At 35.9% G+C, this 12822-nt stretch overlaps 1 long non-coding RNA gene across 1 annotated transcript; it reads left to right on the plus strand.

Annotated features, from left to right (window-relative positions):
• The first annotated feature begins 545 nt into the window (after positions 1–545).
• Positions 546–11701, plus strand: LOC148803414 (uncharacterized). The gene is made up of 2 exons (XR_016068562.1): positions 546–1054; positions 11021–11701. It is a non-coding gene; the product is annotated as an uncharacterized LOC148803414 (long non-coding RNA).
• Positions 11702–12822: the final 1121 nt, after the last annotated feature.

Here is a 12822-nt window from a genome sequence, read left to right on the forward strand (position 1 = left end):
CAAATAGATGAACAATTTATTCTTTAAACTATTTTCTTGTTGTTAAAAATATTTTTAACCTATTTTCATTGGTTTAGCTCTTGATCATTAAGGTAGCAGATAATTTTTTATTATTTTCACCATATGATGGGTTATTTTTTCATTTCTGTTACCTTAAAGCCCACACCACTTGATCGCAAGGTATCTGCAAGAGTAAGTGATATTTTTTATAGCAATTCATTGTAAGGATTTAAGCGATTAAAGGAGCCGAAGTTGGATTTATCATATATAAGTTAATTATTGTAAATAACGAGAATTCAAATAAAATTTTGACGAAAGTAACTGATAAAAATTATTAATTTTATTAATAAACCATAATAAATAATAATAAGAAGAATTTTATTACACTCCAAGAAAAATAGTCTAAGGCGGCGGTTTAGAGTTGACGCTCTTTAAGACCGCTGCCTTAGAGAGAACTAAGGTGGCGTTCCCAAAAAGACCGCCGCTTACAAAATTAAATTAAAGAAAAATAAATACTGGGTGGCGGTCTTTGGCACCTGGCCCGACACTTTAATGCTTGAACCTGTCTGAAACTCCTTATTCTACCCAATAAAATACAAACCCAAAATGCCAAAACCTTTGCATTCCCGCGTCTGTGTTTGAGAGTAGTGCGATGGAGAACCTGTTGAAGAGGATGGAGAGTGTGATGTAGTTCCGGGCTGCACAATTCGATATGGTGAAGACAGGTTGAAGGCTGAGGGCGATGTCATTTCTACAAACATGGTCTTCTTGAAAGCTGGCACGCCTACTCCAAGAGCAACTGGAAATTCTAGATCAGGAGCTCATGTTGAAGTCCAAAAACTCACCTGCACAAATGGGATGATTTTCAGATTTTTATTTCTACGTTTCTTTATTCCCATTCTCATAAGCATTTCACAGGGGAGGATTTGGGAGAACTACGACATTGATCTCTTGAAGCTATTTGCTGCATTTCCAATGAAATTCCTGGGAAATAATTTGGTTGTTATTTTCGCCAGTAGAACCAATTGATCCCTTCAGGCAAGGAGGCATTCAGGTACATCTTTGATGTCTCTAAAGTTCAGTTAGTGTGATGAGGAATGTTTATTCTTTAGCATGTGAAGTCCTTTTGCAGATTTTGGTATACAAAGGAAAAAGGTTTATTCTTTCTCTTGTATTGTAGGTGCTTCTGAAACTGGTTCTACTTTTCTTCTCTTTGGTTCTTCGCATGTTTTTCTTTTGCAGGTTATCGGTGTTGTTTTCTGGTGTGTGGATCAATAGCTGATTTAGGTTTGAGTGTCATGCATAGTCTAGGATGCACCAACTGTGATATCTGATTTGTTCTGTATATCCACCGTATTTGTTTCTTAATCTGATTCTATATTACCAACTTTTTTATGGATTATGCTGCTTTGGCAGCATTCTTTACTTGGCTTGAAATTGGCATCAAATTTCGGCTTTCTCACCACAAGATAGACAACTTTCCACCATGATTTTGCTTTGTCTTGAAATTGGCATCAACAATAGCTTCTATCACTGAAACAGCCCCTAACAAATCAAGTGAAGCAGCATTCCCATCGCAATCCCACTTCTCTGAGGTGACTAGGTATTTGTGGCTAGGGAAGCTTTGTTCTTGTTTTCTAAGTTCCAATTTTTTCTTTATTTTCTCAAATCTCTCAGATTTCTGGTTCTTATAGTATAATTTAATGCAATCTGTCGTTTTCTTATGATTAAGGAAAGAGGAAATTTTTTTGAAGTCCTTCCCAAATGTTGCAAGCATTTCCATGAAAATTTCCTTTCCTTTAGAGATGTCCACGGGTCGATCATTGCCCACTCCTTCTCAACAGCACATGGATCTTCAATTAATCCATTACTTGTAACAAACCTAGAGAGCCTTTTCTCCTTCTCATCCAAAAGTAAAGCTGGCATTCTCAAACTATTGTTGCAAACCTTAAATTGGGAATCTGATAGCAGCTTGCCAGCAAAATCAATTATCTTTGTGGTAGGATTAGGAACCAGGGTCAAGTTACCTGCTGTAGCAGAGGAACATATAAAATAACCACAGCCCATTGAATCAACCCACCTTTAATTGTAGCATAAAATTCATTAGAAGCTCCTCTATTTTTTTATGTCTCATTAACTTCCTAATATATTATGATTTCCAGATTTTAGAGAGTGGAGAACAGATAGGATTAAAATATTTGAGGCCAATAAACCCTTGGGATTTGGTGACATTGGCAGGTTTGCGTTTGTATTTTCCTCAATTATTTGATTTAGTTTTGAACCTTCCAAGAAACCTTTGTGTTGCTTTTATTAAATCTTGTTGGGATATGGAGGAGAGTAGAGTTGTTAGGACTTGGGATGTGAGAGAGAGTAGACTAGGTAAGACAGGATGGTAGCAAATGATAAAGACTCAAGTTGTTGGGAAAATCGGAACTTGTATTGGGTTATTCTCAAATGTACAAGCTTAGCCCTATTTATAGTAGAGCCAAGTAGGTGGAGCAAAGCCAACCAACATTCTAGACATCTCTCCCTAGAATTTTACCTTTTCTAGAAATCATCATCTTCTAGACCCAAATACATTCTAGAAGTTAGAACTTTTAGAAAGTGTATTACTTTTTCTAGAGGCTTATAGATTTAATTTCTAGAGTGCTAATTAATTCTAGAAGTTTGAACTTCTAGAAAACTTTTGGAAAGTGGATTATTTTTTAACACTCCTCCTTAATGCACTTTCTTGTAACTCCTAGTTGCTCCCGTAACAACTCAAACTTTGAACGTGGTAATGCCTTTGTGAAAATGTCTACTAATTGTTCTTCGGACTTGCAGTGCTTGAGCTCAATTTCTCCTTTGCAAGTTGTCTCTCGTAAAAAGTGATACTTGATTGCAATGTGTTTTGTCCTACTATGGTATACTGGATTTTTTGCCATTGCTATAGCAGACTTGTTGTCGCAATAGATCGTTGTCGGTTCTTTTGCCGCTCACCCATGTCTTCAAGTATTCTTCTTAGCCATATAGCTTGACTTGTTGTTGTTGCTGCTGCTATGTACTCAGTTTCTACTGATAATTGTGCTACTGTGGCTTGCTTCTTTGATGCCTAAGAGAATATTCCAGATCCTTGTGAGAAGGCATAGCCTGAGGTACTCTTCATGTCATCCACTGATCCTGTCCAATCACTGTTAGTATAGCTGATCAATCTTGAGCCAGTAGTGGATTTGTACCAAATACCATATTCTTTTGTGCCCTGCAAGTATCTTAGTATCCTTTTTGCTGCTCCATAGTGAACTTGACTTGGGCTTTGCATGAACCTCGAGAGTAAACTTGTTGCATACATAATGTCTGACCGCGTAGCTGTGAGATAGAGCAAACTCCCAATAAGGCTTTTGTAGATTGAGGCATCAACCTTCTTTGAACCATCTTCTTTCTTGAACCTCTCGTTTGTAATGAGTGGTGTAGCGACCGTCTTGCATCCTTCCATCTTAAACTTTTTCAGTAGATTCTCTATATACTTCTTCTGTGATATAAAGTTACCTTCTTCTTCTTGATTGATCTCGATGCCAAGAAAGTAGTGCATTAATCCGAGATCACTCAACTCGAACATCTTCATCATATCTTCTTTGAACTCCTTGATCATTGTCTTATTATTTCCTGTACAGATGAGATCATCTACGTATAGAGAAATAATGAGAGTGTTAGAGTTACCTTAGGTCTTGATGTATAGAGTAGGCTCACTTCGACTCCTCTTAAATCCTTGATTGATGAAGTAACCATCAATCTGACTGTACCATGCTCGTGGTGCTTGCTTTAGGCCATAGAGAGCTTTCTTCAATTTTAGTACCTTGTCTTCTCGTCCTTTTACTGTGAACCCTTGAGGTTGCTTTACATATATTTCTTCCTCGAGCACTCCGTTCAAAAACGCCGACTTGACATGAAGTTGATAGATCTTCCACTTCTTTTGTGCTACTAACGCTACGAGTGCTTTTATAGTGTCTAAACGTGCCACCAGAGCAAAGGTTTCATTGTAGTCCATCCCAGGAAATTGTGCATAGCCTTGCCTTGTGCTTTTGTATTGAGCCATTAGAGTTGAGCTTTGTCTTATAGACCCACTTGACTCCGATCACTTCTTTGTCTTGAGGACAATCCACTAATTCCTATGTCTTGTTTTTCTCAATCATTGCGATTTCTTCTTTCATTGCCTTTACCCATACTTCTTGTTTTGCTGCTACTTCAAAGTTTTCAGGCTCCATAGTTACAAAGTTGCATGTCTCATATATCTCACTGAGTGGCCTCGTCCTTCTTAGTGGCGATTTTCGAGATGACTCTTCTTGTTGTTGTTCTTCTTCTATTGTGGCTAATGATGGAGTTGATGGTGATGCTGTAGATTGAGGATTTTTTGGTCCTTCTCCTTCATTACTGAGTGGCCTTAATCTTTGTACTTTTGGTACCATGATGCTATGTTTCTCCACTTTTTCTTCTTTCTAGTTCCATGTAGCATTCTCATCAAACTCCACATCTCGACTAATAATTAGCTTCTTGCTCTTTAGGCTATAAATTCTATAGCCTTTTGATTGCGTACTGTATCCCAAGAATATTCCCTTCTCTGTCTTCTCTTCTAGCTTGTGCCTTTTTTCTACTAGAATGTGGACATAGCAAATGCATCAAAAAACTTTCAAGTGTTGTGCTGACGGCTTCCTTTTGCTCCAAGCTTCTATAGGAGTCTTGTTTTTTACTACTCTTGTTGGACATCTGTTAAGTAGATAGACTGCAGTATATACTGCTTCTGCTCAAAACATCTTAGGCATGCCTTGTTCCAATAGCATTGATCTTGCCATCTCCATCACTGTTCTATTCTTCCTTTCTGAAACTCCATTCTGCTTTGGGGCGTAGCCGATGGTCAACTAATGCTCCAAGCCTTCATGTTAGGCATGCCTTATTCCAATGCTGCTTTGTTTTCAATGAGATTCTTAAATCTTTTAAAAATCTTAAAGACTTCTGATCTTTCACGCATAAAATAAACCCAAGTCATTCTTGTAAAATCATCAATGAAGAGAATGAAGTACCTGCTTTGTTCGAAGGATGTCGTTCTCAGTCCACAAACATCTGTATGTACGAGCTCTAGGATTGCCTTGGCTCTCCATGCACCACTTGATGGGAACGATTTCCGATGTTGCTTACCAAGCAAGCATCCTTCGCATATGTCGTTCATCACTTGAATGGATGGCAGATCCTTCATCATGTCTTTTTGATGGAGTACTTTTAGCCCGTGCAAATTGAAGTGGCCAAATCTTTGTTGCCAAAGCCATGATTCATCTTCCTAATTCTTCATCGCTGTCTCGGTGTATTGCCATATGATTGGAAAATTCCTTTGGTGCTGCATCTTTACCTTAGTAATCTCCAAGCTTTTATTTTTGTTGTCGTATATCGTGCACGAGTCTCCTTTGAAGAGTAGAGAATATCCTCTTTCCACCATTTTCCCAACACTTGATAGATTTGTCTCCAATATTGGGACTAACAACACATCTTGTATGAGTTGTGTCCCATTCCTTGTTTTAACAGTGATAGTTCCTTTACCTTCGACCTCCACTAATTCTCCATTGCCAAGCCTGGCTTGTGACTTGACTGACTTGTCTATATCTTTAAAGATCTTCTCATTACCTGTCATGTGATTACTACAGCCGCTATCCAAATACCAAGTATCGCCCTTCTGAAGCAGCATGACAAGCATAGAATAGATAATTATTTTTATCCTTCTCTTCAGAGTAATTAGTTTGATGTCTTTGCTTAAGACGACAATCCTTCTCTACATGCCCAAGTTTTTTACAATTTTGACATTGTGGTTTTCCCCGAAACCAACAATCTTTCTCAAGATGATTGGTTTTCTTGCAAATACGGCATGGTGGATATTTTCCTTTTTTATCTCTCCTAATATTTCCTCCATTCTCATCGTTTCTACAACTTTCTTCTTTTTTTGGAATTTTCTCTAAATTTTCTTTCATCTCTTTTGGATTTCTGAGACCTTATATTGAGCTTAGATTGAAAGGTGTTCTCCATAGAGCTTTCATCACGCCTACTCAAGTCTTTTTTTGTAAGCTTCTAGAGAGCCCACCAACTCTGTTACTAATAGAGTGGTGATATCTTTTGTCTCCTCAATGGTGGTTACTATTGGATTATATTTTTCTACCACACTAATTAATATTTTTTTTCAACCACCCCTTTTTCAGTAATATCTTCTCCATAGGCTCTTAATTGATTGGCAATTTCTCTTAATCTAGAATAATAATCTTTAATGGTCTCAGAATCCTTCATCTTCATATTCTCCAAATCCCTTCTAAGAGTTTGAAGTTCAATAGTACGTACCTTGGCACCGCCTTGAAACTCTTCCTTCAAGGTATCCTATGCACCTTTGGCACTTGTAGCACCACTAATTCTTGGAAAAATCGATTTCGCCATTGCCATCTATATGTGATAGAGAGCTAGATTATCCTTTTCCATATTCTTCTATAATTTCTCTTACTCTGCTCAGACAGAGTAGAGCTACTTTCAGGGATTGTAAATCCCTTATCTACAATTTCCCATAGACCTTGGGACATGAAGAAAGTCATCATTTTAATGGTCCAATAGTCATAATTTTCTCCAAAAAAAATGGGGATTGGAATTTGGCTATTAGCTAGAATGGTGGCCATGAAAAGTTTTGGGATAATAGGGAATTTCGGCTAAAAGGAAATAACGCCCAAAAATAATCGAATGGGCTTTGATACCACTGTTGGGATATGGAGGAGAGTAGAGTTGTTAGGACTTGGGATGTGAGAGAGAGAGTAGACTAGGTAAGATAGGATGGTAGCAAATGATAAAGGCTCAAGTTGTTGGGAAAATGGGAATTTGTATTGGGTTATTCTCAAATGTACAAGCTTAGCCCTATTTATAGTAGAGCCAAGTAGGTGGAGCAAAGCCAACCAATATTCTAGACATCTCTCTCTAAAATTTTACCTTTTCTAGAAATCATCATCTTCTAGACCTAAATACATTCTAGAAGTTAGAACTTCTAGAAAGTGTATTACTTTTTCTAGAGGCTTAGAGATTTAATTTCTAGAGTGCTAATTAATTCTAGAAGTTTAAACTTCTAGAAAACTTTTGGAAAGTGGATTATTTTTTAACAAATCTAAAGCATTTAATCATTTGAAAATGTTAGGTTATTGTTGTTGAAATTTCTGTCCCTAGTTACATATAAGACTTTACACCAAGCAAAATAGTTCATATATAGTCCACTTAATTTCTTCAATAAGAGCTTGCTGCATCCATGGACTACAGCCATATTTAAGATAATGGATGCATATGACGAGTGAAAAATTGCAAGATTAAAGTACTAAATGAGTTGGAAACACCATATGACACCTAGTTTGAGGTAGTAATGGTAGATTCATTAACTTCATTAGTAGAACATATTATTTTAATTGGAATGGAATGAATGGATAGGATCTCTACTTCTGACTCCACCTAGGTTGTTGTGACAGCTGATGATGATGTGGGAAACAACCAAGGTGGGGGAGGGGTTCTTCTTTTTCTTTGAAAATTGTTTTAATGAATGTTGACTACCTGAATGTATATTCATATTGGATGTTTTATAACGTTCAATTTATCCTTCTCTCCGTCCCTCTTTTCCCACTCAACTGCGCACAGGCGCTCTATGGATGATTCAGTGGAGTTGGGTAGCTTGGTTTCTGGTGTTGTGGAGAGGTTGGCTCCTACTATAGTTATTGTGCATGTAAGTGGAAAAGGTTCTTGAAGGGAACTGCATACATTTGGCTGATCGATCTTTCTAGTGATTTGGCTTGGCTTTTCTATACTAGAAGTTGGGATACAATGCAGGGCAAGCTGCTTTAATGAATTCAATCCTCAAGCCTGGCTACGAATTTGATGAATTGTTGGTTCTAGGTATAGTAAGGTTCCTTTGTTAACATGATCAAGACTTATTGCTTTTGTACTTATTTTGTTTATTTTACTAATCTTGTTAAGTCTCTAATGTCTGTTAACTATATATTTTTTGATGCTCAGCAGATTCTATTATGCATTCCTATGGGTTTATCTTTTCTCTAGGTTTTTTTTTTTTTTTGCATTTATTTAAGCATCCGTAATGGGAGATCCAATTGAGCTAATACTCTATAAAGACTTGCCTTTTTTGCATATATGTGTAAATATGTTGAAGCCTTGCACGTGACCCAATTCATTTGTCCAAATCCCAAAGCACACAATCTGAAAATAAAAAAAAAGCATTTATCCAAGTGGACAAAAGCCCCAATATGCATATCAACATAGGCAACATTCGTTTTAAGAAAATGAAAAAATCATTTCAGATATAACCTTGGCTCAGTCACATAAATCCATATACGCTCTTACATATGGTGAAGTATAATTATAGAAAAATAATAACCAACAAAGGCAGACTATATCTATGAAATGAAAACATAATTCATGAAAATAAATGCTTGGGATATTGATGCAAAATAGCTTTTATTATACTTGTCTGTCCAAGAAAGGGAAAGTCTTGTGGGAAATAATTTTGGGAGCAGTGGTTTGGTCTTTATGGACAAAGAGATGAGAGAATTTTTAAAAGTAAACACAATACTGCAGATACAAAGTTAAAAGGCTTATGGGGCAGAATCTACTCATGGGCTGCAGTTTATAGAGAGCTAAAGGATTTGCCTTTCAACTCTTTTTTTTTTTATTTTTTTTTTATTTTAGGAATCTTTTTGTATGTAGATCTGCAGTGTATAATAAGCTTCTCAGTGTTTTCCCCTGTACAAATTCTTTTTGAACAGGGCCTTGTATATTTTGAGTTTCTTTTAATACAGTACTTTCTTTTTCTCAGAAAAAAAAACCTATACTCACTCAACCTAAATTGTGCATGGGTTGAAGTATTAGAACTATGGTCTTAAATAGGGTAAGTTTATTATGAACCTTGTTATCTATTCTCTTTTCTGATTTATTCTTGTCTAGAAGCGCAAAAGAGTTGCATCTGCTGACTTGGAGGTCCATTAGACTGAATGCAAATATAGAGATTGTTAAAGAGAATTATTTGGCAAGTATTTGATTATTTTCACTGCAAATTGTAATTTTCCTTTCATCTATTGTTTCTAGAAGTAAAATAGTGTAGCCATCCAGAAATTTTACTTGTAAGTGGATTGTCTTCATAAAGGTCCTCTCAATCCCAGAGTATAGTTATGCTATTGGCTATGCATCAACTGTTGACTATAATACACAAAAGCTTCCCCAGAGAAGCTTCATGAATGGACAAAGGTCTGGAAATTGCTTGTTTAATACATTATGGATTTCCCCATATGCTCTAGGGAAACTTATGAAGGATACATAGCTTCTTTGATTTGTTTATTTTCTTATGATACTATGACTGCAATCTAAGGCCTCAAAATTTTGGACTTGGCATCAAATCTAAATAATCAATTTAGGGGGCTATCTAGTTAGATATTGGATTCACTGTAACTTATTAACTTTAGTCTCAACTTGGTCATGCTGCGGGGACAATTATGGTAAGTTAACTCAGGCCACTTTTACCTGGAATTTTCAACGATAATGGTGCAAATACTTTGATTTTCATGTTTTTCTTTAAAATCTTACTATTTTAAATTACATGTCACTTAATGGTTATTAATGTCCATCTCTTTGCACAATGGTCCTTGTCTACTATTTGTCTGGTAATTTACTTGATTTCTCTAAGGCCTTTTCTTTGCCCTCAACCATTATGTGTGTTTTTCCAGATATTGTGGTTCTCCATCACCCATCTTATCTTACCACTGCATTTTATACTATACGTTACCCAAATTGAACTGATCCTCTGCACCCAAAGAATTAAATTCCTACTTTTATTTTGTCTTGGATAAAGTCCTATCCAAACTTTAACCCATTCTTAGTGATAAGCTAAGTAGGATCCACCACAACAAAGCAAGAGATCAGAAAGCCAAAGAGAAGTGTCACACCTTCCTGAGTCCTGACTCCTTCAAGAAATGGAAAATCCCTGTTTTAAAGGAGAGAAAGCACAAATTCTTGTTGAATTTAGAAAAATCAAAGGGGTGATATTTTGTTATCCTATTTTGTCAAACATCTTAAATGCTCTAAAAATTTTGCAATTGTGGATAATTTATTAGGCATGATATTCAGTTGACTAGTAAGAAGTACTAAAACAAATTAAGGAAATACCTACTATAGCTTTTTACAGAACTTTATTTAGCAATTCTGTAAAATTTTCATTGACTGTCTATTTTGTTTTTTTCTCCTTATTTCTTATTAAAGATGATGGTGTAAGTTGTTTGTTCATCTAACTGTAGCTTGCTTTGCTTCTAGAAGTTGCTGAAATTTCCATTAAGGACATTCAGGTTTTATATTCTATCATTTACCTACCTTAAACTGTTATTTCAAATTATTGTATTATGGAGTATCTTAACAATTCCATTTGAGCTTTGGGGAATTCATTTCACTTTCTTTCTGAAAACGTAGATTCCCCTAACTGGGTAGCACTCAATACTGGGAAGGGAAGTTGTTGTAATGTTGATCTTGATGATCTTGGCAGAGGTGGTTTCCTTGTAATGTTGAAGAAACAATAAAATATATACAAGTGGTTTCCTTGTACATATGAATGATACCAATGTAAACTCCATTATAGATATATGACAAGAATAACTGAATTGTTTGGATAATATATGGACTAATGTGCAGAATAAAGTGTCATTTTTTATATAGGTTTGGGTGTGGTTTGAAAGCTATCCTAGTAATATACCAAGTCATATGTTATGTTTCTTGCAGTTAGGAAATATTTGTTTTGCTTATGTGTAGAATGCAAACTTGATGCTAGAATTCTCTTGAATAAATGGTGACATGGAAATGGAACACTTTCTCAAAGATGATTAATGGATGGAAATAGATAATGGTCAAATCTATAATTGTGTTCTATTAGGGATGCCAGTTTTAGAACTCTTCTCCAACTGTGTTTGAAAATCTAACTTACATGATTGTGCAGATACCACCAACACCTAAATCGCCAAAGCTTGGTGCATAAGAGTTTACTTGTGGAAGGTTCTAAAGGAAATAGCAGGCTTGTTAGGCATAAGGGCTTACTTGTGGAAGGTTTTGAAGGAAGTAGCAGTCATAGCAGTAGAATAGGCATGCTGAGTCTTGATTTGAAAAGCTCCCAATGACATTGTGAAGGGAACATCTCTTGTACAAACCAAGAATTTATCAATTTGAAACTAAAATGTATTTGACTCAAAAGTTTTGAATGGATAATATATTTTTAAATTTATTTGTAATTGATGTTTTGATTTTTTGTGTTTCATTTTAATTTAGATGAATGTAGAGAAAATAGATTATTTTAAGAAAATTAGAAATAAATTAAAAAACAAGTTATATAAAAAAAATATGTAGATTTAGCGGTTTCCCGTAGTGTTTTGTAGATGAATATCTATTTTTATACATTTCCTATTAATATCTCATTTATTTTACATTTTCTAACAATTTATATGTTATTATTTGCAGGTTGATCATTATGTTAAGTGGATTTGCATTGGAAGATGTGTTATATTATTTGACAAATTGAATTTTTTTAAAGTCCTTGTACTTTTTATGTCAATTGGATATTATATTTGAATAATTTGTTTTGGATATAATAATTTTTTCTTAAATTAAAACATTTTGTTTTAAATTACACTTTTTTATTTAAGTTGTTTTTATAAATCAATTGGCACGAGGTTTGTAATAAATAGGTATTAAAGTGTGAATTAATGAAAGTGCAGGTGCAAAAAAATGTTAGTGTTAACTCGGTATAAATAAAAATAAAAAATATCTAAGCCTAAGTCAGCGGTCATGTAACCACCGATTTAATCATAAATAACATCTAAGGCAACGGTCATATATTATCAAACCCGGTGGTTCAGACCGCCACCTATAGATACTGGAAGCCGGCGGTCTTTAACTACCTAAGCCGGCGGTCCAAACTGCTGCCATATTAACTCTAAGCCGACGATTCTAAGTGACCGCCGCTGTAGAGTAATTCGAACCATCTTTGACCGGCCATCTAGGGCAGTGGTCATCTGCATCTAAGTCAGCGGTCCTGATCTAAGGCAGCAACCGATGTGGGGGCAGACACTTGACTGTCGCTTTAGATCTAAGGCGGCGGTCTTAGGACTGCCGCCTTTGACCGTTTTTCTTGTAGAGAATTAATTCTAGTTACCTTTACAAGAATTTTATTTAGATATATCTTTATATTAATGAATCATAATAAATGCAATAAATAAGAATAATTTTTATAGATGTAGAAATGTAAAAACTTGTAAAAAAATTTGAAACTATATTAGTGGCTATTACAAACAAGGTCAGAGTGACATCACTAAGCTGGGGGGAGGGGGAGACCTCAAGAGTTATAGCCTCTCTCAACTTTGTTTAGTGCTGTCCTCTGCAACTAGAGGACGGGAATTCACACATGAAAACATGGAAGCTAGAATATGCCATCAGAGTTAATGATACTCTAGTTTATATTCTAGAGATTGTTAATTTGTATCAACCGAGTTCACATCTCCGCCCCACAACGCCCCACAACACATCCTCACCGTGTATTGGGAACATCTCCCGATGATGATATCATGATGTTCCCAATACACGACGGGGATGTGCTGTGGGGCGGCTTCTTATGATGTGGAGATGTGATCTCGTATCAACCAACAAATGGATTTCGAGTGGAAGGTGATGAAGGGTGATTTGGCCCGACCTAGCGAAAAGGGGACATGTGGACACAAACTGACCAAGAGATGACAACTCAGTCTGATA

Source organism: Nelumbo nucifera, chromosome 1 (genome assembly GCF_055504915.1).
Source record: "Nelumbo nucifera cultivar China Antique chromosome 1, China Antique-T2T, whole genome shotgun sequence".
Taxonomy (NCBI): Eukaryota; Viridiplantae; Streptophyta; class Magnoliopsida; order Proteales; family Nelumbonaceae; genus Nelumbo; species Nelumbo nucifera.